The sequence below is a fragment of the Hypanus sabinus genome, chromosome 3 (genome assembly GCF_030144855.1).
Source record: "Hypanus sabinus isolate sHypSab1 chromosome 3, sHypSab1.hap1, whole genome shotgun sequence".
In the NCBI taxonomy this organism is placed as follows: Eukaryota; Metazoa; Chordata; class Chondrichthyes; order Myliobatiformes; family Dasyatidae; genus Hypanus; species Hypanus sabinus.
Window position 1 is genome coordinate 141,273,468 of NC_082708.1, and position 23,568 is coordinate 141,297,035.

The 23,568-nt window shown below is 41.6% G+C and overlaps 1 protein-coding gene and 1 pseudogene across 4 annotated transcripts in view; one reads left to right on the forward strand and one right to left on the reverse strand.

The window, feature by feature from the left end:
* The window catches only part of kiaa0232 (KIAA0232 ortholog), a 133,869-nt gene that overhangs the window by 92,204 nt on the left and 18,097 nt on the right, over positions 1–23,568 (reverse strand). The gene's annotated exons all lie outside the window — the stretch shown is intronic.
* Positions 1,025–4,926, forward strand: LOC132390937 (actin-1-like; annotated as a pseudogene).

Consider the following 23,568-nt stretch of genomic DNA (forward strand, 5'->3'; position numbering starts at 1 on the left):
AGGACGAGGTCATAAATTGGATTGGACATTGGTTTTGTGGGAGAAGCCAGACAGTGGTAGTAGATGGTTGCCTCTGACTGGAGGCCAATAGCAAGTGGAGTGCTGCAGGGCTCAATGGTAGGTCTGTTGTTGTTTGCCATCTATATCAACTTGCAGATGACACCAAGACTGGGGGGGTAGTTGACTGCAAGGAAGACTATCAGCTTGCAGTACAATCTGAACTAGTTGGAAAAATGGGCTGAAAAATGGTAGATGGAATTTAATGCCAACAAAGTTTTGCCCTTGGTGGTAGGACCAACCAGGGTAGGTCTTACACAGTGAATGGTAGGGCTTTAAGGAGTGCGATAAAACAAAGGGGTCTGGGAATACAGCTCCACTGAATGGGGCAACACAGGTAGATAAGGTCATAAAGAAAGCTTTTGCCACTTTGGCCTTCATAAATCAAAGTATAGAAAACCAGAGATGGGATGGTATGTTGAAGTTACATTGCTGAGTACTTTGGAGTATCATGTGCAGTTTTGTCCACCCATCTACAGGAAAGATATAAACATAAGTTGAAAGAGTACAGAGAAAATTTTACGAAGATGTTTCCAGTTATAAGGAAAGATTGAATAAGTTATGACTTTATTCCTTGAAAAAGGTGAAAAATTTAAGGGAAACTTCTTCACTCAGAGGGTCGCAAAAGTGTGGAAGGAGCTGCCAATTCAAGTGGTGCATGCAAACCTGATTCTCAAGAGAAGTCTGGCAGTTACATTGTGGGTAGGGATATGGAAGGCTGAGGTCTGAGTGCAGGTCGATAGGAGTAGGCAGTTTAAAAAGTTTGGCATGGACTAGATGAGCCAAAGGGCTCCTTTCTGTGCTTGTGTATTTCTATGACTCTAAGAAGACCAGATTTACATACAAAATGCTGAGTCACTGTTGTTGATTATGTGCAAACAGCAGATTGTATCTTAATGGCACTGAACAATCTAAATGTTGCTGTAACTACTGCAATGTGAGAGATAAACCCATTAGCAAGGCAAAGATGCAATTTTCAGAGAAAAACCGGGAAACTCCAAGAGAATGGGTTCTTACTAAAAGTAAGCGAATACACTTTTTAAATGAGTTAGTATCATTCATCATATTTACATAATCCAAAATTCTGGTTAGCCTCAGATACATTGACGGTACAGTCAATGATTTAACCAACAGACAACCCAAAAACACTCATCACATTGAGTGTAATGCTTAATTAAGTACTTGAACTGTATCAGTAAACTACACCAAAACATACCACAGATGCCTTAAAAAAAATCAAAAGAAATTCTTTCAACTCAGGAAAATCATGTGGCTTGAGTACAATTATTGTACTTTCAAATATCCTAGAATAGGCTCCTACTACCTTGTAAGTTTCTATGATTCTATGAAATGTTATACTACTCATTAACTGAATTTTATTTTGTGCTTGTTTTATCTGTTTTTAATCAAATTAAACAATCAAATACTTTTTTAAATTGTCAGCTCTTGAAAGTGAATGCAAGGATGTTGCTGAAAATAAAATTTCAGCATAACAATGTTAAGAGATTTGTAATAAATGAATATATAAATGAAAGCAGATAAATCTACAATCAAACAGAGCTTCAGTTTAACATCTTATTTTCAAAATATCACTGCTTTTTCAATACTGTATGGGAGTACCAGCCAAGATTTTGGTATTTGTGACTTTGGGATGGACTTGAACTCATAACCTGCTTACTAGTAAGACAAAAGCCCTTCTAACTAAGCCATAATTTGCATGATCTTTCAAAGCAATATATTTATGACAAAAGAGCAATTAAGTATTCATGGAAAATAGTATAGCCACTGGATTACTTGAGTCACGTACGATATCCCATCTCAATTCCACTTTCCACAAATCCCTTGATGCATTGAAATCTAACTTCTTCTTTAATATCTTAAGCAACTTAGCGTCCACCATTTGTGGTAGAGAATTCTTAGGATCTCTACCCTGTCAATAAAATATTTTCATCACAGTCTTAAATGCCTTGTTTTGTATTTTAGAACTGTAAATAATCAGTTTAATCCCGTGTCTCCCAGCGAGGAGAAACATCCTGCATCTAAACTGTCAGAATTTTATATGGTTCAACAACAACCCCTCTCATTGTTCTAATTCAGACAGAATACAGGTCTCATCAGGTCTCATTCATTCCATGAATAAGTTTGAATAGGTCATTGCAAATGTATGCCATATTAAGTTAGGAGAGCAAAACTACACATACTTCAGGTGCAACTTCACTAAGACCCAATAAAATAAAATTCAATGGGTTAATCATTTTGCTTCAACAATATAAATCAGCATTCAATATTTTGAAGGTTCTAAAAAATAATTAATTTGTAAAACAAAATAGCACTGAGTAAAATAAGCATGTTTTAACTTATTTTACCTAATTTTAGCTGGCACTGGCAAGGAAAGATTTTAGATTACTGACAAAAATAAGAGAAGACATTTAGGACAAAGGGTCAAGACAGAATGAGTATTCCCTGTCATTGCTCTGTGTCAAAGAGTTTGATGCAATAGATGACATTTGGACATCACCAGCAGTAATAGATCATATTCCAGTAAGGAGTTAATATCTCCTTGTTTTAGAGATTACTTCTTTTTAAAATTGTATGTTGTATTAATACAACTACAAGAGATTCTACAGAGTCTGGAAATTCAGAGGAACACGAACACGAACACGCGCACGCACACACACGCGCACAATGCTGGGGGTGCTCAACAGGTCAAGCAGCATCTATGGAAATATATAAACAAATAATGTTTCAGGCAGAGACCTGCTGTATAATTATAATCATTACTTTGTTCAATAGATTTCTTTACCATTTCCTACAGGATTGCAAAGATTGGCTGTTTATTCATTAATTTGCTTCCTAATCTGAACAAAAATCATTTTTCAGGTCAACACATACATTTCACCATAAACCAAGTATTAGCTGCTAATGATATAAGCAGGCTTTTTAAACATCCTAAATCAATGGTCCTGAAGATCGACTGAGAAATGTATAACCTAGAAAAGAATATAAACCATGCTGCAGCATCTGATACGATGCTCCAATTGTAAATCATGTTTTTCTCCAACTTAAATTCATGTAGACAATCAAAAGCAGAATCTACAAGTAATGTCTCATGAAGTACTTGTAAATGGTAACTAATGTAGGTTCAATTCAAAAATTCATGAGGACTCATTATTTGTATCTGTGTCTGATTGGCATATCACAAGGTCCACTTACATTACCAACACAAAAAAAACAATGTCAATCTATAGCTTAATTTCCTGAAGATTACATGTTCTATAATGAATATTGTTGAAATGTTAAAATAATGTGATCCATTATGAACAGAAATGGCACTGCCAAATTCAAAATACTGTCTAAAGACAATAACATGATACAGTAAGCTTCTTAATTTCTTACTTAGAGCAATTCTCAACATACAGGTATCCCCCGCTTTTCGAACATTTGTTTTATGACAACTCGCTGTTACCTGTTTTCGCTAACCAAAGAGGATTTTCACTTTTACGATAAAAAGATGCTCGCTTTATACGTGTGCTTACCCCAAGAAAGACTACAATAACCATGAAGCCTTGTGTGGGCAGTTGTTTGTGCATGTGTGTACGTGCACATGCGTGTATGTACGTAGGCGTGTACGTGCCGATTTTTTTCTCCAAATCGATTTTGGCTCACTGTCTTCCCAATTCTGATAAGTGAAACTACACCGTACCTACAATATTTCTACTTTATATAGGGTGTATATTTATCATCTCATTCCTGCTTTTACTATATGCTAGTGTTATTTTAGGTTTTATGTGTTATTTGGTTTGATATGGTAGGTTATTTTTGGGTCTTGGAATGCTCAAAAACTTTTCCCCATATAAATTAATGGTAATTGCTTCTTCGCTTTATGACAAACGGTTTCATAGGAATGCTCTACCTTCGGATTCCGGGGGAAACATGTAACTGAAAAAAAATTACAATTCATGCTACTCTCTTTAACATTAAACCAAGATTTGCACCTTAAACTCAAATTTGGTTATTCACAATGGATACTTTTTTCTTGTAACAAATGAAAAATGTTTATCTGGTTTAATATCACAGAAATGAGACTTTGGTCACAGAAAGAGCAGTTATTTTGATGTAGCTCTATTCACTGGTCATACAGCTACCAATTATACAGTCATCAGTGATCTATGCTGCTATAGGCCCTTGTCTCTGCTTGCAAAAACATGTACTTATTAGTCCAGTACAGGCAGGTTAACATCAATAAGACTTGTTATTGAACTAACTAGTTTGTCTGCACACTAAGCAATGGATGGTACTAAGGTAATCATAAAGGTTCTGAGATTTGCAAATCTGGGTTACCTGGTAACAGCTTTCCAACATCGATAATACCAATGATTGTCAAAACATTTAAAAGTCATGAGAAACTTGTGTGAAGCATGCTAAGCAGAAATTTATTTGGGAAAGGCTAAAAGAGGCAGTGAGTCTTTAAAATACCCTACAGAACGTGGCCTATTAACTTCCTGGGAGCATTTGGAGAAGCTCTAGAAGCACACTTATACAGCTGAGCTTCACATCAAATCAAAAGAGAAACCGGCTATATCTATTGCTCCACTGACTTCTATCATTAACAAAGAGAAGATGACAGAAATCATGTTTGAAAGCCTGAATGTACAATGTACATGGCTATTCCTGCAACTCTGGCACTCCATGCATCAAGAACACAGGATATAGTTCTAACAGTGGCTTTGGATTAACTGATGCTGTCCTGTTTATGAAGGCTACTACCTGCCCAATGCTGTTAAAAGACTTAAATTACCAGGAAATTGTATTACCAAAAATATAGAAAGATTCCTGTATGAAAGTGAATATCCTAAATACAATCCTTAAAGAAACTTTTGATAACATTAAGGAAACATTATGTTATGTTGCTCCTGACGATGAACTAGAGGAGAAATATCAGATGGGCAATCAACAACAGGCATACACACTTCCTGAAGAAAGTCCAATCACAATCCAAAAGGAGCTCCTCCAGGTATCAGGATTAGGTTTATAAAATGAGATAAATTGATCGTGTGGATATCCAGAGGCTTTTTCCCAGGGCTAAAATGGTTAATACGAGAGGGTGTAGTGTTATTTTTAAATCACTAATTTTTATTGCAACATCAACAAATTACATTCAATACAACCAGTTACCAATTACATTTTGACTGTTTAACCCAGACACCCCTCAACCCTCATCCCCATCCCCCCCTCCACCTCTCTCCCCTCTACCAACCAACTGAATAGTAGTGCATACACAGACAGAGCATTCTTATTTTAATAGAAGATCTTTTAAGTTAGTATCAAGTTTGTCCACATTGAGATTGTTTGGTCATGCATCATTTGCTCTTACTGATAATTCCAGGTAAGAAATGTCCAAAAAGCTCTAAAGCCAGTGAGTACTTGAAATATCATCAGGAGGTTTCCAACACTGGACTACAAATCTTATCTGCAGTCGAGCCTGCCAAGCCAGATTTTGTGTTTTTTTCCCCATAAGGGAAAGGTGGGAATCATCATTTAGAATATGTACAGCGGGGTGGTAATTGTACCCCCATTAGTTCTGTAAGAGTAATGATAACCTTCTCCACAAACCAAAAACCCCTGGACATTCCCATACAACATGTATAAAAGAGCCAACGATTCCGTGGGGGCAAAATGAGCAATAGGGGTCAGGAACCAGTCCCATTTGATATCTAATTCTTGATGTTAGATATGCTCTATGACAACATTTCAAGTGTATATACCAATGATTTGGGTTTTTCAAAGCACCAGCAGCATATGAACTTCCAGTAGAAGTGGTAGAGGCAGGTTCGGTATTGTCATTTAAAGTAAAATTGGATAGGCATATGGATAGGAAAGGAATGGAGGGTTATAGCCTGAGTGCAGGCCAGTGGGACTAGGTGAGTGTAAGCGTTGGCATGGACTAGAAGGGCCGAGATGGCCCGTTTCCATGCTGTAATTGTTATATTGCAATTATCCCAAATTGCATCCCAGTCTAAGTCTTGTCCCAATTCAGATATGCCCCTACCCCAGGCTTTCATTCCTGATGTGGGCAAATATTTCTGGAAGTTTAATTTATCATAGATAGAGAGGGTGTCGTTTTAAGGTGTTTGGAAGTAGGTACAGTGTGGATGTCAGGGTAAATTTTTCACTCAGAGAGTGGTGGGTGCATAGAGACGATGGTGGAGGTGAATACAATAGGGTTTTTTTTTAAAGAGACTCTTAGATAGGTACAGAGCTTAGAAAAATAGAGGGCTATGCAGCAGGGTAATTCTAGGCAGTTTCTAGAGTAGATCACATGGTCGGCATGACATTGTGGGCCTAAGGGCCTGTAATGTGCTGTAGATTTCTAGCCTCTATGTTCTATGTATGCTTAACAATAACGTTTGCAAGAAACCAGAATTCATGAACTGATCTGCAAAAGTATTTAAAGACGCGATAAATACCTGAGGAAAGACCTAATTAGCAATGTAATGCTCTCTAGTAGTTCCACACTTTTCCCAGGAATGCAAGGAAGATTGCTCAACAAGAATAAGTTTCAAGTACCCAATGAACTACAAATTAATGTCTTTGCACCACCAAACATGAATTATTCTGCTTTGATGGGTGCATCAATTTTATCTAGCTTGCCAACATTTAAGAATATGTAGGTCACTTGTAATGATTATAGAGAATTATGGGTGAACCACAATTAACAAAAAGCGTTTTTAGGGATTAAACAATGAATTGAAATTTGCCTGGAGATGATCAAATACATTAATAAACAGCCCAAAATTGTGTTTTAGTCAAACTTAAAGAATTAAATAATTTACACAGAGGGTAGCTAGTACCTGAAGTGAGCTACCAGAGATCATTGGAGCAACATTTAAAAGGGATTTGGATAGGTACATGAAGGGGAGGGACTTAGATGTTTATAGGTCAAACCTGGGTTTCTGGAACCAGCAGGAAAGATGCTATAGTTGGCATAAACCATTTGGTCTGAAGAGCCTGTTTCATGCTTTTTCACTCTACAGCTCCTGTTTGAACTTTTCCAATTGGATTACTGACGTTACAAAAACAAAGGTAACATCCTGCTTGATAAAAGAATAATCTCTCTCCTCAGCTTGAACACTAAATCAACTGAAATGGTTGACCTCATTCTCCTCAAATGCTTTTTCTTTCATTTTCGAGCTGACTGCGGCTTCCCCTTGCCTAGTTGTATTCTGATCTATCGTGTTATTCCAGAAAATCCCTGCAAGTGTTTCTCAAACTCTTAAACCAGCATCACCAGAAGGTCCCCATGGATTCTTACCTGCCTGGATATTTCTTTGACACAACAGCACCATATTGTTCAAAGTCACTGGTTTCTATATGTATGCTAAGAAACTCCCAACAGATACTCAGAAAATTGAAAGGAGGCCACATTTTAGTATCCAACTTTAAAGACTGTTCTTTTGAATAATCATAACTGATTTGAATAAACATCTTCAGCTGAATACAGCTGTATTTCAGGTGTGTTATGATCCCAGCCCCCTCCTTTGTGAGAATCGCAAGAGCACCTGTTGGGGGGGGGGGGGGGGTCAGTAGACCCAGGAAGTGAGAGAGAGAAACGTGAAAAATTGCACGTCCCACCCCGGGATACAGAATAAGATGCCAGCGATTATTGTCTCATGGAGATCACGTGAAAAGCCCTCAGGCAAGGTCGGCTGGTTGAGAGAGAGATTGCAACATCCCAACCTGATTGACACCTGCGACCCCATGAGGAAGTATAAAGGAGAGTCTCGGGGGGACAGCCCCTCAGACGCACCCAGAAGACACGAGAGAGTGATCCCGCAGCAGCGGGAAGCCATTCTGAAGGAAGCCACGTGCATTAGATTCCGGGATTGGAATTTGTGGCTGGAATCACAGAAAACCGCTTTTAACTAACATCGGGGAGAGAGAACCAACGCTCCCCCAATTTCACGGAAGATTCATCAAGACTCGGCAAGTTCTTTCTCTTCTCCCCCAATCTCTCTCTCTCGGTCGCCCCACATGAAACCCAGCGATTTTCAAAGGGCTGAGGCCTGCAGCCTTCTGAGTGACTTTTATATTTCCAATGGACAATCTATTGACCCCTAGACATCAGCAGAGCTCACTTCTTAATGATGATTATTAATATACCCGCGCTTTAGATTGAGTGTTGACAATGTGCACTATCTGAATGTATGTAGTAACACTACTTTTGTGTCCCTTTACGAATAAAACGTTTGAAAATAGTGACATCAGACTTCAACGGACCTCTCTATCTTTGCTGGGAAGTTCTCCAGTTACGGGATTCATAACAGGTGTGAACCAACAAGATTTCAGAATCAGCATCAAGTTAAATATCACTGGCATAGAAGTCCTGCTGAAGGGTCTTAGCCCAAAATGTCAACTGTACTCTTTTCCATTGATGCTGCCTGTCCTGCTTAATCGTCCAGCATTTCACGTGTGTTGCTTGGACTTCCAGTATCTGCAGATTTTCTCTTGTTTGTGTAGTGAAATTTGTTGTTTTGTGGCAGCAGTACTTTGCACTACATAATAAAAAACATATAAATCACAACAAAAAAAATATATATATAAAGATTAAATAAATAGTGCAAAAAAAAACAAAAACAAGCAACACACACAAAATGCTGGTAGAACGCAGCAGGCCAGGCAGCATCTCCAGGAAGTACAGTCGACATTTCAGGCCGAGACATCGGCTGTACTTCTTTCTATAGATGCTGCCTGGCCTGCTGCATTCTACCAGCATTTTTGTGTGTGTTACAAAAAATAGTGAGGTAGTGTAACATGGATTCGTTGTACATTCAGAAATCTGTTGGCATAGGGGAAGAAGCTATACCTACAATGCTCAGTGTGTGTCTTCAGGCTAATGTACCTCCTCCTCAATGATAGCAATGAGAAGAAAACACGGCCTGGGTGATGTGCGTCCTTAATGATGGGTGCCACTTTTTTGGTCTATAGACAGCTGTTGATAGATCATTTTTACCTTCCATTTTATCTGTTTGCAAATCTCAGAATTACCACAAGATTAAACATTCAATATCTACAGATTGAAATGCCAAATCACAAGTAGATTTTAAAGCATTCTCAAGTGACTTAAATCACTGAAAATGCTTCCTGAAATGTATCTCCCTTTCTCCCCCTCAGTAAATGAAAATGTTAAACATGAAAAAGTCAGCAGATGCTGGAAATCCAAAGCAACAGACACAAAATGCTGGAGGAACTCAGCAGGTCAGACAGCATCTTTGGAAATGAATAGATGGGTGACACTTCGTGGTGAGACCCTTCTTCAGTTCTAAGGAAGGGGAGAAAAGCTAGATGGAAGGTGATAGATGAAGCTGGCTAGGTGGGAGGGAAAAGTCAAGGGCTGGAGAAAAACAGAACTTGATAGAAGAAATGACAGTAGGAGAAAAGGAAAGAGGGGACCCAGGGGGAAATTATGAGCAAATGAGTAGTAGTAAAGGTCAGAGTGAGTAATGGGGGGGGGGGGGAGGGGGCAGAACTTGTTCGCCGGGAGGGGACGAGGTCTTCCCTTTTCTCAGTTTCTTCACGTCCTTTAAGCAACAGGATTTCTCCTTCTCTACTACTGATGCTGCCCTCAGCTGCATCCCCTCCATTTCCCACACATCCGTGCTCACCCCATCTTCTCCTGCCCTAATCATGACAGTCACTCTTGTCCTTACCTACCATCCCATCAGACTCTGCATCCAACAAATTATCACCTCCGAGTTCCATCTTCACCTAAGAGATCCCACCACTAAACGTATCTTTACCTTTCTCCCCCACCCCAGCCCTGTCTCCACTTTCCACAGAGATCACTCCCTCCATGAGTCTTGTCCATTTGTCCCTCCCCATTCATCTCCCTCAGATACTTATCCCTTCAAACAACTAAAGTGCTCGAGCTGCCCATACACCTCCTCTCCCACCTCCATTCAGGGACCCAAATAAGTCATACTAGGTCAGGGGTCGGCAACCCGCGGCTCTTTCATCTCTGTGCTGCGGCTCCCTGTGGCTTTGGAAAATAAATGGTGACTATTTAATTAAAATGTATTTTATGTTAGTTTGTTAGTTTTTGAAATGTAATTCTAAATTTGAAGATTATGGTGAACTTGTACAATCTAAATAAAACGTTGTGGCGACCCATTTCCTGGCACATCCGAACCGGCTCACAATTAGCCAGCGTTCAGGCTAAGGGAGATAGCCTACGGGGGTTTGTGAGTACGTGTCTTTTGGAGCATCCGCGCCCATGGAGGGCGGATTGAGGGAGGCTTAAAAGCAAGGCTGTTTAGTTCGAATAAAGTTATCTTTGACTGCAGTTTACTGACTGCGTGTAGCACACCGCTACAATGTGTTTTTAATCGCTATTAATATACGTCACCACTGCCAATGCCTGACACCCGCCAGTGCGCGATTTCTATAATTTTTCGATCCAAGGTAGGCTAACTATGGAGAATTCTAAAAAATGAAGTGACTGAAGAAAACAGAACGTTTAATGATACGTGGACAGATTCATGTGCTTTCACTGTTGACGAGACTGGTTTACCGGTATGCTTAGTATGCAATGAGAAACTAGCAAACAACAAAAAGTCAAATGTCGCAAGACATTTCCAGAATAAACACGCAGCCTTTGCTCAAAAATATCCGGATGGAGATGAGAGAAAAAAAAAGCCGTTTCGGAACTGATGCGGAAGGTTGATCTGAGCAAAAATCATTTCAAGAAGTGGATGAAGTCTGGAAAATCAACTACATACGCTAGTTATGTTGCCGCTCAGGCCAAGAGGCACTGTGCGCTCAAACATTTCCTCCAGAATACACAGAAGTAATGGATGTTGTCATTCAGATTGTCAATAAAATGATGGCAAAAAGTTTAAATCACCATCAATTCCGTTTGTTACTGGACGAGCTGGAAAGCGCATATTCTGATCTCCTGCTGCACAACAAAGTCCAGTGGCTGTCCAGAGGGGAGGTGCTGAAACGCTTTGTCGCGTGTCTGGAAGAAGTGAAAACTTTCCGAGGCAGCAAAGGCCTCACCTTTCCTGAGCTGGAACAGCCAGAGTGGCTGGAAAAGCTACAGTTCATGGGAGACATGACAGCGCACCTGAACACGCCAAACACAGCTCTTCAGGGGAAAGGACATACAGCCCTACACATGTTGGAGGATGTTTTGGCATTCGAGTGCAAGTTGACAGTGCTTGCCAGAGATTTACAGAAAGGCACATTGTCTCACTTCCCCAATTTGAGAGAGTTCAAACAAGGTCATGACATGATAAATTCAGAGTATTTACATTCTGCAATCATCGCAATGCAAACATCGTTTGGGAAACGCTTCTGTGACTTCAGAGAGGAAAAAACACATTATCCTTCCCGGTCACTCCCCTAAGCATCGATCCATCCCTACTGAATACGACTGCTTTGGCAGGTGTGAGTCAACCTGATCTTGAGATGGAACTGGCCGACATGGCCGACATAGCCGACAAAGACATATGGGTGTCCAAGTTTAGATGCTTTACAGCAGACCTTGAAGATGTTGCCCGTCAGAAGGCCGTTCTTGCTCAGAATCACAAATGGAGTGATATTGAAAACCTCCCCAAACCAGACAAACGCGTTTGAAACATGGAATGCTATCCCCGACATTTATGTAAACATTAAAAAGTATGCGCTTGGAGTCCTGTCGATCTTTGGATCCACATATGTATGTGAGCAGGTGTTCTCCAATATGAACTTTATTAAAAACAAACATCGCGCACGCCTCACAGATGACAGCTTGCGATCCTCTGTAAAGATGAAGGTGACGTCATACAGCCCTGATGTGCAGACGTTGTGCGCTGAGGTCCAGGAGCAGAAATCCCATTAACCAAGTATGATAAATATTTTAATTGCCTATTATTTTACGTATATTCATATTTTTTCATTGTTCAGTGAAATAGTCCTTTTATTTTTCAGGTTGACAGCTGGCTGACGTTATTTTTGGTTTGCTGCTGGCGGAAAATTTAAGTTCGGCGTTTTTCATAAATACAAGAAGGACTCAAATAGACATTGAGTATTTTACTTAAAAGTAACCTTCAACCCAATGTCTTTTTTTTGGAGTTCAAAATGTTTTTGTTGCATGCAGAAATGTAATTTCGTTTTCTCTGCAGGAGTTCATCGATTTCATAAATGCAACACATTATAGTTTATTTATACATAGCATAAAGGCAAAAAAAAACGTTGTATGCAGTGTTATTTCATTTTAAATATCAAACGGGTTTTGTGGCTCCCAGTGTTTTCTTTTCTGTGGGAAACGGGTCCAAATGGCTCTTTCAGTGGTAAAGGTTGCTGACCCCTGTACTAGGTTCACCTGCGAATCTGCTGGTGTTATTCATTGAGACCGGCGCTTCTGATGCAGCTTCCTCTACATTACTGAAACCAGACATAAATCAAGGGAACGTATGCTGTGCTATATTAAATCTGGTAAAAAAAAAGATGAAAATCTGAACAATTCCAAGTGATACTTAAGCTCTTTTGAGCTTGCAGCACATAAGGAGTCTGTACCAGTTAGTTAAACACTGTAGGTTTGTTAAATGCTTGTTAATAGTGGCTGTATTCTTACACTATAGGCTGTTAAGTGTTTGCTAATTATCTCCGAATTCTTTCTTAACTTCAAGCACTCGTGTCACAAGAACAATAGGCCCAAGAATTTAACTGTCTATGCGCACCTCTCAATGCTTGTGGACGGAACCCCTACTATTGAAGCACCTTTTGCTCAGTTCTTGGGACTTCACTCAGACCAGGGATTACGAATGATAGGTCCCGAGGACGGACCCAGGATAATTCCAAGAGTCAGAATTTGACAATGGTGACAAGAAGTGAGAGTCCTGAAATGTTTATGAAAATCTTTGCAACTTACAACATGGTATCTAGTGTGGTTTATTTGTGCTTTGTTTCATGATAATAAATTACGCATAAGCTACTTTGTTGTGCTTCTTTGCTTATTACTACATTTCCTAGATACTCAAATTGGTTTGGGACTGATCAACCCAGCCCGTTACACTGCGTTGTTGAGCACCTCCGCACCAGCTGCCACAAGCAGGTCTTCTCGTTGGCCAAACATTTTAATTCTGCTTCCCATTCCAAAGTGTTGATCCACGACCTGCTCGAGTGCCAAGATGAGATCGCAATACCATATTTTCCATGTGGGTACTCTCCAAGTTGATGGCATGAGTATTTTCCCCTTCTGGTAAACAAATTCAACCCTTCCCCCATTCCCCACTCTGACCTTTTACATCTTCACACCTGCCTATTACTTCCTCGTGTCTCCTCCTCCTCCCCTTTCTCCTATGGTCCGCTCACCTCTCCTATCAGATTCTTTCTGCTTCATCCCTCGGCCTTTCCCACCTAGCTAGCTTCACCTGTCACTTTCCAGCTAGCAAAACACAAGTAAATTACATATTTAATTTCATTACATTTTTCACCATTAAACATCTATTGAAGATAGCTTTTAAAGTTTAGGTCCTAAAAGTCTAGATTTAGATTTTTATCTATACATTCACAACGACAGAAACCTTGCAAAAACATCTCAGTCTGCATTGTTACTTTGGTAGTGTCACCACAATCTTTTCTAGGTCCTCACCAAGACCTCCTACTTCCTCCTTTTTAATGTTGCGCGCTTCTACCCCTACCCCAATCTAACAACTGGCAAAACTCTCATCCGCACTTTTGTTACTTTCAGAATCAATAATTCTAATGGTCACATCCAGTGTTCATCATTAATCCATCCTCTGAAGACTGAAGTTGAACCAGAATTTATGAAATCAAATTAAAAGGTATCAAATGCAAACTGAAATTCCATTTCCCAAGTACTGCTCAGTTGGCTCACCAACAGAACAATAATATCACAAAAAAGGAAGATTTGCCAATAAAATTATTTGCATTTAAGTTACATTTAATCCATTTTTTCTATTGAATAACATTTTAGCAAACTGAAGATGTTTTTGAAAGTCCAACAAAATCTACCTGGCTAATCTACAAAACAATTTCTGGAAAGCAAACAGCAATATGGATTTTATGTTATATCCAGATAGCATTTACATTGAAATGCATTTCTAAACAATGATTATACATGCTCTTTGTACGTTTGCCAGGTTAAGAGAAAAATAATACTTGTACAGATTGAGTACAGATCAAATTGAGACATTTTGGTTGAAACTTATTTCATGTCCTTAGGATGTTCAAAACAAATTTATAATAAAATGTGTGGCACATACTTTCTCCTCTATTTAGCAAATTAGTCACTCACTCACCACACCATCCAATTGTTCAAGGCATCACAAACTCACTACCACAAATATCTTATGTAATATATTACAAATACCAACATCTCTGAATAACTTCTCACCATCTATTTAATTTTGAATTATGTCTTCATTCTGTTTGTGTTCAAATGTGATAGATCAATAGCACAGACACTGCTGCAAATCTTTTTTTAGTTAATGTAAATTATAAAATTAAGAATTATCAACCAAGTAAAACACTTAAAGCAAGAGTAATCTCCATAAAATCCTGTACAGAAATATCTAATTTTTTTTTAAACTTACCATTTGTTTGAGAGATAATTGTTAACACCAAAATATATTATTCAAAGTATGAACCAAGACACAAATAACCGAAAATAACTAACATTCTTCCCCTTTTCTCATGCCCAAAACTCCACTTTCAAATGAATGAGCTTGGGGATCTTGTGCCAAGTCTAATCTGGCAAAGGGTCTGAAAACAGATTCCTCAGTGTAAATAGAAAGGAGTGTCATCAAGATTCTGCTCTGAATTCCATAGGGAGAACAGTAATGAAACACGGCAAAGAAGCAGCCAGCAGAGCTAGTACAAAAGTTTCAGAACTTCTGAGAAATTATGGTAGTCTTGTGCAGTTGGCAAAACCAATAAAATCTGTTCCAACATGCGTAACCACACAAAGGAAAGATGAAAAAATATTTACAGAAACGAGGTGAGTAGAGTGAATATTTTCTACTGTATTTATTTAAAGGGTGAAATCATTGTTTTATGTGCCCAACATATATTGAATAATCTACTGAAACTTCACTTCTATATTATTTGAATTTTACTCAATTTAATATTTTTAATCTAGCACTGAATTAAATAACATTGGAATATCAGAAACAAGCCATTTTGCCCCAGATGTCTGTTCTCTGAACCAGCTGATCTTTTACTTCAGTCATTTTCCCCCACACTAATCCTACAATTTCTCCATACCTTAATATCTAAAAACCTATCAAGCTTTGTTTCGAATACACTCCGCAAATGAGTTTCTAGAGCCTTCTTGAATTGTGAATTTCAAAAGTTTCACTACCTTCTAGAGCAAGAAATTTCTGATTTTAGCCCTGAATAGTCTACCACTACCTCAGGCTCCAGACATCCTAGAAAAGGAAAATACCAAATCTGCATGTACCTTGTCAAACTCCTTGAAAATGTTGTATTGTGGCGACCCACTTTCTGCGCAGGTGAACCGGCTCACAACTAGCCAGTACGTGGGGAGAGACTTTGGTGATGCAATTCTGACATAATTTCCGCCCGGAGAAGGCGGGCGCTAGAGATGAAATGCCAGCGCCGCGAAGTTTGAATAAACTAGTCTCGAAACGACTTACCGACTGCGTGTCATCTCTAGCTCCGTATGTAGTACATCGCTACATTGGTGACACCAACGGTTCAAACGGGATTTGGACCAAAGGTGACCGACTCTTCATCTGTTCACGCAGTTTCGCTAAAACTGCCGACTTTCTGGACTCTGCGACCACGCGTGTGGTTTAGCCAAGCAGAAGCCTAGTTCCAGATTCGGCAGATATCCTCTGATTCCATGCATTACTACCACGTGGTGAGCGCCCTTGACCAGGAGACGGCCGCCCAGGTTGCGGATTTCATAGAGTCGCCCCCGGAAGAAGGCAAATATGAAGCATTCAAAGCGCTGCTCATTGGGACCTTTGGCCTCTCGTGGCGTGTGCAGGGTGCCCGCCTGCTTCACCTGGATGGTTTGGTAGACAGACTGCCGTCAGTATTGATGAACGAGATGCTGGCTCTGGCTGACTGTCACAAGCCCTGCCTCATGTACGAGCAGGCGTTCCTAGAGCAGCTGCCCGAGGACATACATCTGCTGCTGGCCGACGCAGATTTCAACGACCCACGGAAGGTGGTGGCCCGGGCAGACGTGCTGTGGAAAGCAAAGAGGGAGAGTGTGGCTTCCGTCAGTCAGATTACCAGGCCACACGCCCAACAGCGGACCAGACCAGGACCGGCAGGGGGGCGCACACAACACAGAGGCAGGAGTAAGGACGACAGTGAACAGTGGTGTTTCTACCTCCAGCGGTGGGGCACAGAAGCCTGCCATTGTCGCCAGCCCTGCAAGGGCAAGGGCCAGGGCCAGCAGCCGCTAATGACTATGGCAGCTGGCCACCAGGATAGCCTCTTGTATGTCTGGGACAAACAGTCAGGATGCCGCTTCTTGGTCGACACCGGAGTGGAAATCAGCGTCTTGCCCCCGACGGGGTACAACATCCGCAACAGGAAGCCAGGATCCACCCTGAGGGCCGCAAACGGCAGCACGATACGGACCTATGGCACACGCACAGTGCAGCTGCAGTTCGGCGCCAGCCAGTTCACGTGGGACTTCACACTGGCCACACTGGCCCAACCGCTCCTGGGGGCGGACTTCTTGCGAGCTCACAGCCTGCTGGTCAACTTGCAAAAGAAAAAAAACTGGTACATGCCAAGACTTTCCAGACGTTCTCCCTGGGTGAAGCCAAGTTGCCGGCCCCACACCTGGACTCCATCACGCTGTCGGACAATGAATTCACCAGAATCCTGGCGGACTTTCCATCGATTCTGGCTCCGCAGTTCACGGCAACCATGCCCAGACACGGGGTACAGCACCACAACCCGACCCAGGGACACCACTCCGTGCCCACGCACGAAGGCTACCCCCAGAAAAGCACCCCCTGGCGAAGGAGGAGTTCAAAAGGATGGAGGAATTGGGGATTGTATGGAGGTCCAACAGCCCATGGGCCTCCCCCCTGCACATGGTGCCCAAAGCAGCAGGACGTTCTCGTAGGCCCAGGTGAGAGGACCCTCCTGTGCGACGTGGCTACCGGCCAACCTCGCCCCATCATCCCAGCAGCCTGGAGGCTGCGAGTTTTCAACTCCATACTCGGTTTGGTGGACCCATCTATCAGGACAACCATCCGGCTGGTCTCCAGCAAGTTCGCGTGGCACGGACTTCGCAAGCAGGTCAGTGAATGGGCCAGAATGTGCGCACAGTGCCAAACAGCCAAGGTGCAGCGGCACACTAAAGCCCCGCCGCAGCAGTTCAAACCCACCCACCGGAGGTTCAACCACATTCATGTGGATATCGTGGGCCCCCCACCAGTGTCCCGAGGAGCACAGTACCTCCTAACTATGATAGACCAGTTTATGAGGTGGCCAGAGGCGGTCCCGCTCACTGACACATCTGCCGATTCCTGTGCCCAAGCACTGACTGCAACCTGGGTAGTATGCTGCGGAGTACCGGCCCACATTACCCCCGACACAAGTGCCCAGTTCACTGCCAGCCTGTTGGGAATGCAGCTACACCACACTATTTTCTACCACCCACAGTCGAACGGACTACAGGAACGCTTCCACCATCACTTGAAGTCGGCTCTCGTGCCCCGCCTGAGGGGACCTAATTGGATGGACGAGCTTCCTTGGGTCCTGCTTGGAATTCGCACAGCGCCCAAAGAGGATCTGCACGCCTCGTCAGCCGAGTTGGTATATGGCGCACCCCTGGCCATCCCAGGAGAGTTCATAGCAGCCCCAAGGGGGCAAGAGGAAGAACCCGCAGCAGTCCTGGACAGACTATGCAAAAGGCTCGGCAACCTGGCCCCTGTGCCTACTTCACAGCACGGACAGACCCCGACCCATGTATCCAAAGACCTGCAGGACTGTAAGTTTGGGTTTGTATGAAGGGGCAGACGGCAGCGCTACAGCGGCCGTACAAGGGGCCATTCAAGGTGATCAACAACAATGGGTCCATGTACGTTCTGAACATTGGGGGGGGGGAAAGAGGAGGTTTTCACGATGGACCGACTCAAACCGGCCCATGTGGACTTGGTGCAGCCAGTCAAGGTTCAGGCACCGTGGCGGAGAGGCAGACCTCCCAAACAGAGGCTGATCCAGACTGTGGACATTGGGGGGGGGGGGGTGTATCACTGGTTCTGGTGGGGGGGGGGGGGTTTATGTGGCAACCCATTTTCTGCACAGGCGAACCAGCTCACAAATAGCCAGTGCGCAGGGAGAGACTTTGGTAATGCACCTCTGATGTCATTTCCGCCTGGAGAGGGCGAGCACTAAGGATGAAATGCCAGCGCCGTGAAGTTTGAATAGACTAGTCTCGAAACAACTTACCGACTGTGTGTCGTCTCTAGCTCTGTATGTAGTACATCGCTACAGTATCTTTTATTTCTTAGTTTATGCCCAATCTTCTTAATCTCTCTTTATGCAAGTCTTCTATCTGAGGAATCAATCTGGTGAATAATTATTGCAAGTACAAGTTGTCCCCGAGTTACGAATGTCTGACATACAGACAACTCGTATTTGTGAACCGAGGGAGGAGAATGCCGTCTGCCATTTTAAGTCTTTGCCATTGACACCGTGTTGAGTGTTTAACTTTGAATTTGGCTTAAATTTTTCTTAGTAAGATGACCCCACGCCTCCACCCCCTCCCCCCCCCCCGGTTCTGATTGGATGGTGGCGCAGTGAGATCAGCGCCGGGCTCGAGAAAGGAGGTTCGATCCAATGACAGTCCGCTCCCATGCCGGGTTGATGTTGCAATTCGACGTTCGACCTCTCTAAAAAAAAAACACTGCCACCTCCAGTTTAAATACCCCTGCAGAATATTGTGGAGGATCAAATGCCCAAACCCAGCACAGCCCCCACTTGTCCCATTTAGCCTGTCTCAGTGCAGTGGTCCTTAGGACCCAGCGGGCCTCAGGAGCCGGGACAGCTCGGGTCCCTCCGCCCACAGTGTTTCTGTTCCATTGAAGGGATGCAATCGTGATTGAAAATAAAGTGGAAAAAATAAAGCGTTTGGAAAGAGGTGAAACGCCAACGGTCATTGGAAAAGTGTTGGGCTACAGTCAGTCAATGATCGGAATAATTTTAAATAATAATGGATAAAGTGAGAATAATGGAGCATGTGAAATGCCCTGCCCCAATGAAAGCTCCAATTATTACTAAGCAACACAGTGGTTTAATTATTAGAATACATACATTTTATATGCATGGAAAGGTAAAATATATAATATATATTAAGACAACGTTTGACGAACTGATGCTAAATAATACCGGATGGACTTGTTCCGATTTATGTACAAATCTGACTTAAAGATGGACTCAGGAATGGAACTCGTACATAACCTGGGACTGCATGTACATTATTGTTTTCTGTAGAACTGAACATGATCTTTCTATTATAGTTCTAGATATGACTGTCAATTGCTCTGTCCAGCGTGTTTTTTATATATTCTTACAGACATTCACACTTGGTTATTAGGTCTGGACAAATTTAATTTCGTGAAAATACAGGATGTTCCAAGGTTTTGTAAAATGTATGGAAATCTGATTTTTTGCAGACAACCCTCCTCCAACTCTGCTCTTGGGTATAGCACTCAAATCTCTTCTCCAGGAAACAATGCAAAGATCATCCATGTAAGGTTAAACATTACAAACCCTAAACCACCACTCAATAGCACTTACTTGTTTTTCTTAAAACTTCCAATAGCTTTCTTGCTAATTAGCAGATCAACTCCCTGGCACACCACCCAGGTTACACTTTTACAAATATTTATCAGATTAAGGTACGATCTTCCCCAGACTACACTTTGCATATTAGTCCCTAAAGGCTGTGGAAGCTGAAGATTTTCATCACATGACCATTTTGGGGGAAACTAAATCAGAAGACTTAGCGAAAATTCAGTTCATGAACAATTTTTGACCATGGAATCCCGTATGCTGAGATGATACCTTTTACAAGTAATTTTGTATCTGCATTCTTTAATTTTACCAACTACATGCTATATGAATTATATTAAGAATGGGGCCTTAAATATAGGTCCTCAGTCTTCATCTAGATACATGGACATGTGGTATGAGAAAGCAAAATTCAAACCATTATGCTTGGCTGTAATCTTCTGTTTTCATCAATTCTCTCCATGTACTTCCACTCCATTTCCCTTAAGTCTTAAATTCTTGTGTTGTACACCTTACACAATCCCAAGCTCACTGTCCATGCTGTCAAAAATACATAGTAACTATTCATTGATTACTCCACTGTAATTAGTTTTTCTATATTCTACAGCAGGTCACAATAACACAGAGTAAAATACAGAGATCGACTCCTGGTTCATCATTGTACCTTCAAACTCACATTACCTCCAGAACAGTTTTTAAAAACTGTATTAAGGAAAAACTAACTTTTTTTGCATCATTCATTTTGTTGCAGAGCTCATGGAAAAAAGATCACATTATCTTTTTCACAAAAGCCCTGGTGTGGTTTGAAACAAATGACACCCAGGCAAAGGTGTTTGGTGGAGAGGTGTTATTGGGGTAGGTTTGATACTTAAAAAGCAGATGCCCTTGGATTTGATCATTTTCAAGTACTTAATTAGTTGAAAGCTCAGAACTGCATACTGAAGTGCAGCCTTCTGTTCCATTTAAGCATCAAACCAGCAAAATGATATCAAGGTCCCTATGGACTGCAATTGGGCAGCACAAATTTTCTCACCTTCCTCACCTTCTTAGCTGGGAAATCTGCCTACTAAATTAGGCAAATAAAACTACCCTCTCTGAAATCAATGGAAAGAAATTACTGTTCACAAGGTAAGCAAAGCACTGTATGGTTTTTGCATATGCAATGGGATTATCAAGTGTCCCATAAAAGTCTCTGGTCCACCCCCACCCCCCAGGAAAATTATTATGGCTAAGATTTGTTCCCCCGGGGAGATTTTGTGTTTATTTTTTATTCCAGGCAACAAGGAAGAAATAACATTCCTAAAAAAATACAAGTCTTTGTGCTGCTGTGGTGAGAAAGCAATAGATTCTGGAAAAGGATCATCAATACACCACTGGGGATCTGTTCTACAGATTGTGGCAGTGGCGTACAGTAATACAGATTAAATGGATAAAATGGGGGTGAATATTGGGAAATTCTCCTCAACTTTGTTATTTAGTGACCCTCACATCCACATTGAGGTTATTGTGTTTATTTTTATTCAGTTAATTTAAATAAATTCATTTATTTAGGTGTATGTCTTCTATTTTAACAGTGCTTGAGACATTAAGAATGGGGACTTAAATATAGGTCCTCTGTCTTCATTGAGATACATGGATATGGATACATGGAGTTACATGGAATCTCATGTGGATAGGGTGGTGAAGAAAGCTTTTAGTATGTTGGCCTTTATAAATCAGCGCATTGAGTATAGGAGTTCGGATATAATGTTAATATTGTACAAGGCATTGGTGAGGCCAAATTTGAAGTATTGTGTACAGTTCTGGTCACCAAATTATAGGAAAGGTGTCAACAAAATAGAGAGAGTACAGAGAAGATTTACTAGAACGTTACCTGGGTATCAGCACCTAAGTTACAGAGAAAGGTTGAACAAGTTCAGTCTTTATTCTTTGGAGCGTAGAAGGTCGAGGGAGGACTTGATAGAGGTATCTAAAATTATGAGAGGGATAGACAGAGCTGACGTGGATAGGTTTCTTCCATTGAGAGTAGGGGAGATTCAAACAAAAGGCATGAGTTGAGAGTTAGGGGGCAAAAGTTCAGGGGTAACACGAGGGAGAACTTCTTTACTCAGAGAGTGGTAGCTGTGTGGAACGAGCTTCCAGTAGAAGTGGTAGAGCAGGTTCGATTTTGACATTTAAAAAAAAATTGGATAGGTATACGGACATGAAAGGAATGGAGAGTTATGGGCCGAGTGCAGGTAGGTGGGACTAGGTGAGAGTAAGCATTCAGCACGGACCAGAAGAGCCGAGATGGCCTGTTTCCGTGTTGTAATTGTTATATGGTTAATAACAAGGTTTTTGTGGTGGGAGATTTTAAATTTCCCAAATATTGATGGGCATGTCCCTAAAGCAAGGGGTTTAGATGGGGTAGGTTTGTTAGGTGTGTTCAAGAAGGTTTCTTGACACAATACAAGAGCAGAGGCTGTACTTGATATGGTATTGGGAAATGAACCTGGTCAGGTGTCAGATCTCTCAGTGGAAGAGCATTTTGGAGATAGTGATCCCAATTCTATCAGCAATGCAGAGGGATAGGAACAGACAAGTTAGGGAAGTGTTTAATTGGATAAGGGGAAATATGAGCCTACCAGGCAAGAACTTGGAAGCATAAATTAGAAACAGATGGTCTCAGGGAAACATACAGAAGAAATGTGGCAAATGTTCAGGGAATATTTGCGCAGAGTTCTGCATAGATACATTCCAATGACACAGGGAGAGGATGGTAGGGTACAGGAACCATGCTGTACAAAGGCTGTTGTAAATCTAGTCAAGAAGAAAACAGCTTACGAAAGGTTCAAAAATAAGATTATCAGGGTAGCAGGAAGGAGCTTAAGAAAGAAATTAGGAGAGTCAGAAGGGGCCATGAGAAGGACTTGGTGGACAGGATTAACGAAAACCCCAAGGCATTCTACAAGTATATGAAGAGCATGAAATATGAGAGAATAGGACCAATCAAGTGTGACAGTGGAAAAGGGTGTATGGAACCGGAGGAGATAGCAGAGGTACTTAATGAGTACTTTGCTTCAGTATTCACTATGGAAAAGAATCCTGGCGATTGTAGGGATGACTTACAGTGGACTGAAAAACTTGAGCATGTAGATATTAAGAAGGAGGATGTGCTGGAGCTTTTGGAAGCATTAAGTTGGATAAGTCACCGGGACCGGACTCTGTGGTTAAGAAAGCATACAGTGCATTGGCCTTCATCAACTGTGGGATTGAGTTTAGGAGCCAAGAGGTAATATTGTAGCTATATAGGACCCTGGTCAGTCCCCACTTGGAGTACTGTGCTCAGTTCTAGTTGCCTCACTACAGGAAGGATGTGGAAACCATAAAAAGGGTGCAGAGGAGATTTACAACGATGTTGACTAGATTGAGGAGTATGCTTATGGGAATAGGTTGAGTGAACTTGGCCTTTTCTTCTTGGAGCGACAGAGGATGAGAGGTGACCTGATACAGGTGTGTAAGATGATGAGAGTCACTGATCAGTTGGTAAACAGAGGCTTTTTCCCAGGGCTGAAATGGCCAACACAAGAGGGAACTTTGTCACATGGTGCAAGCAGAATCATCTGCAGCTTAATGTGAAAAAGACTAAGGAGTTGGTGGTGGACCTGAGGAGGGCTAAGGCACCGGTGACCCCCATTTCCATCCAAGGGGTCAGTGTGGACATAGTGGAGGATTACAAAT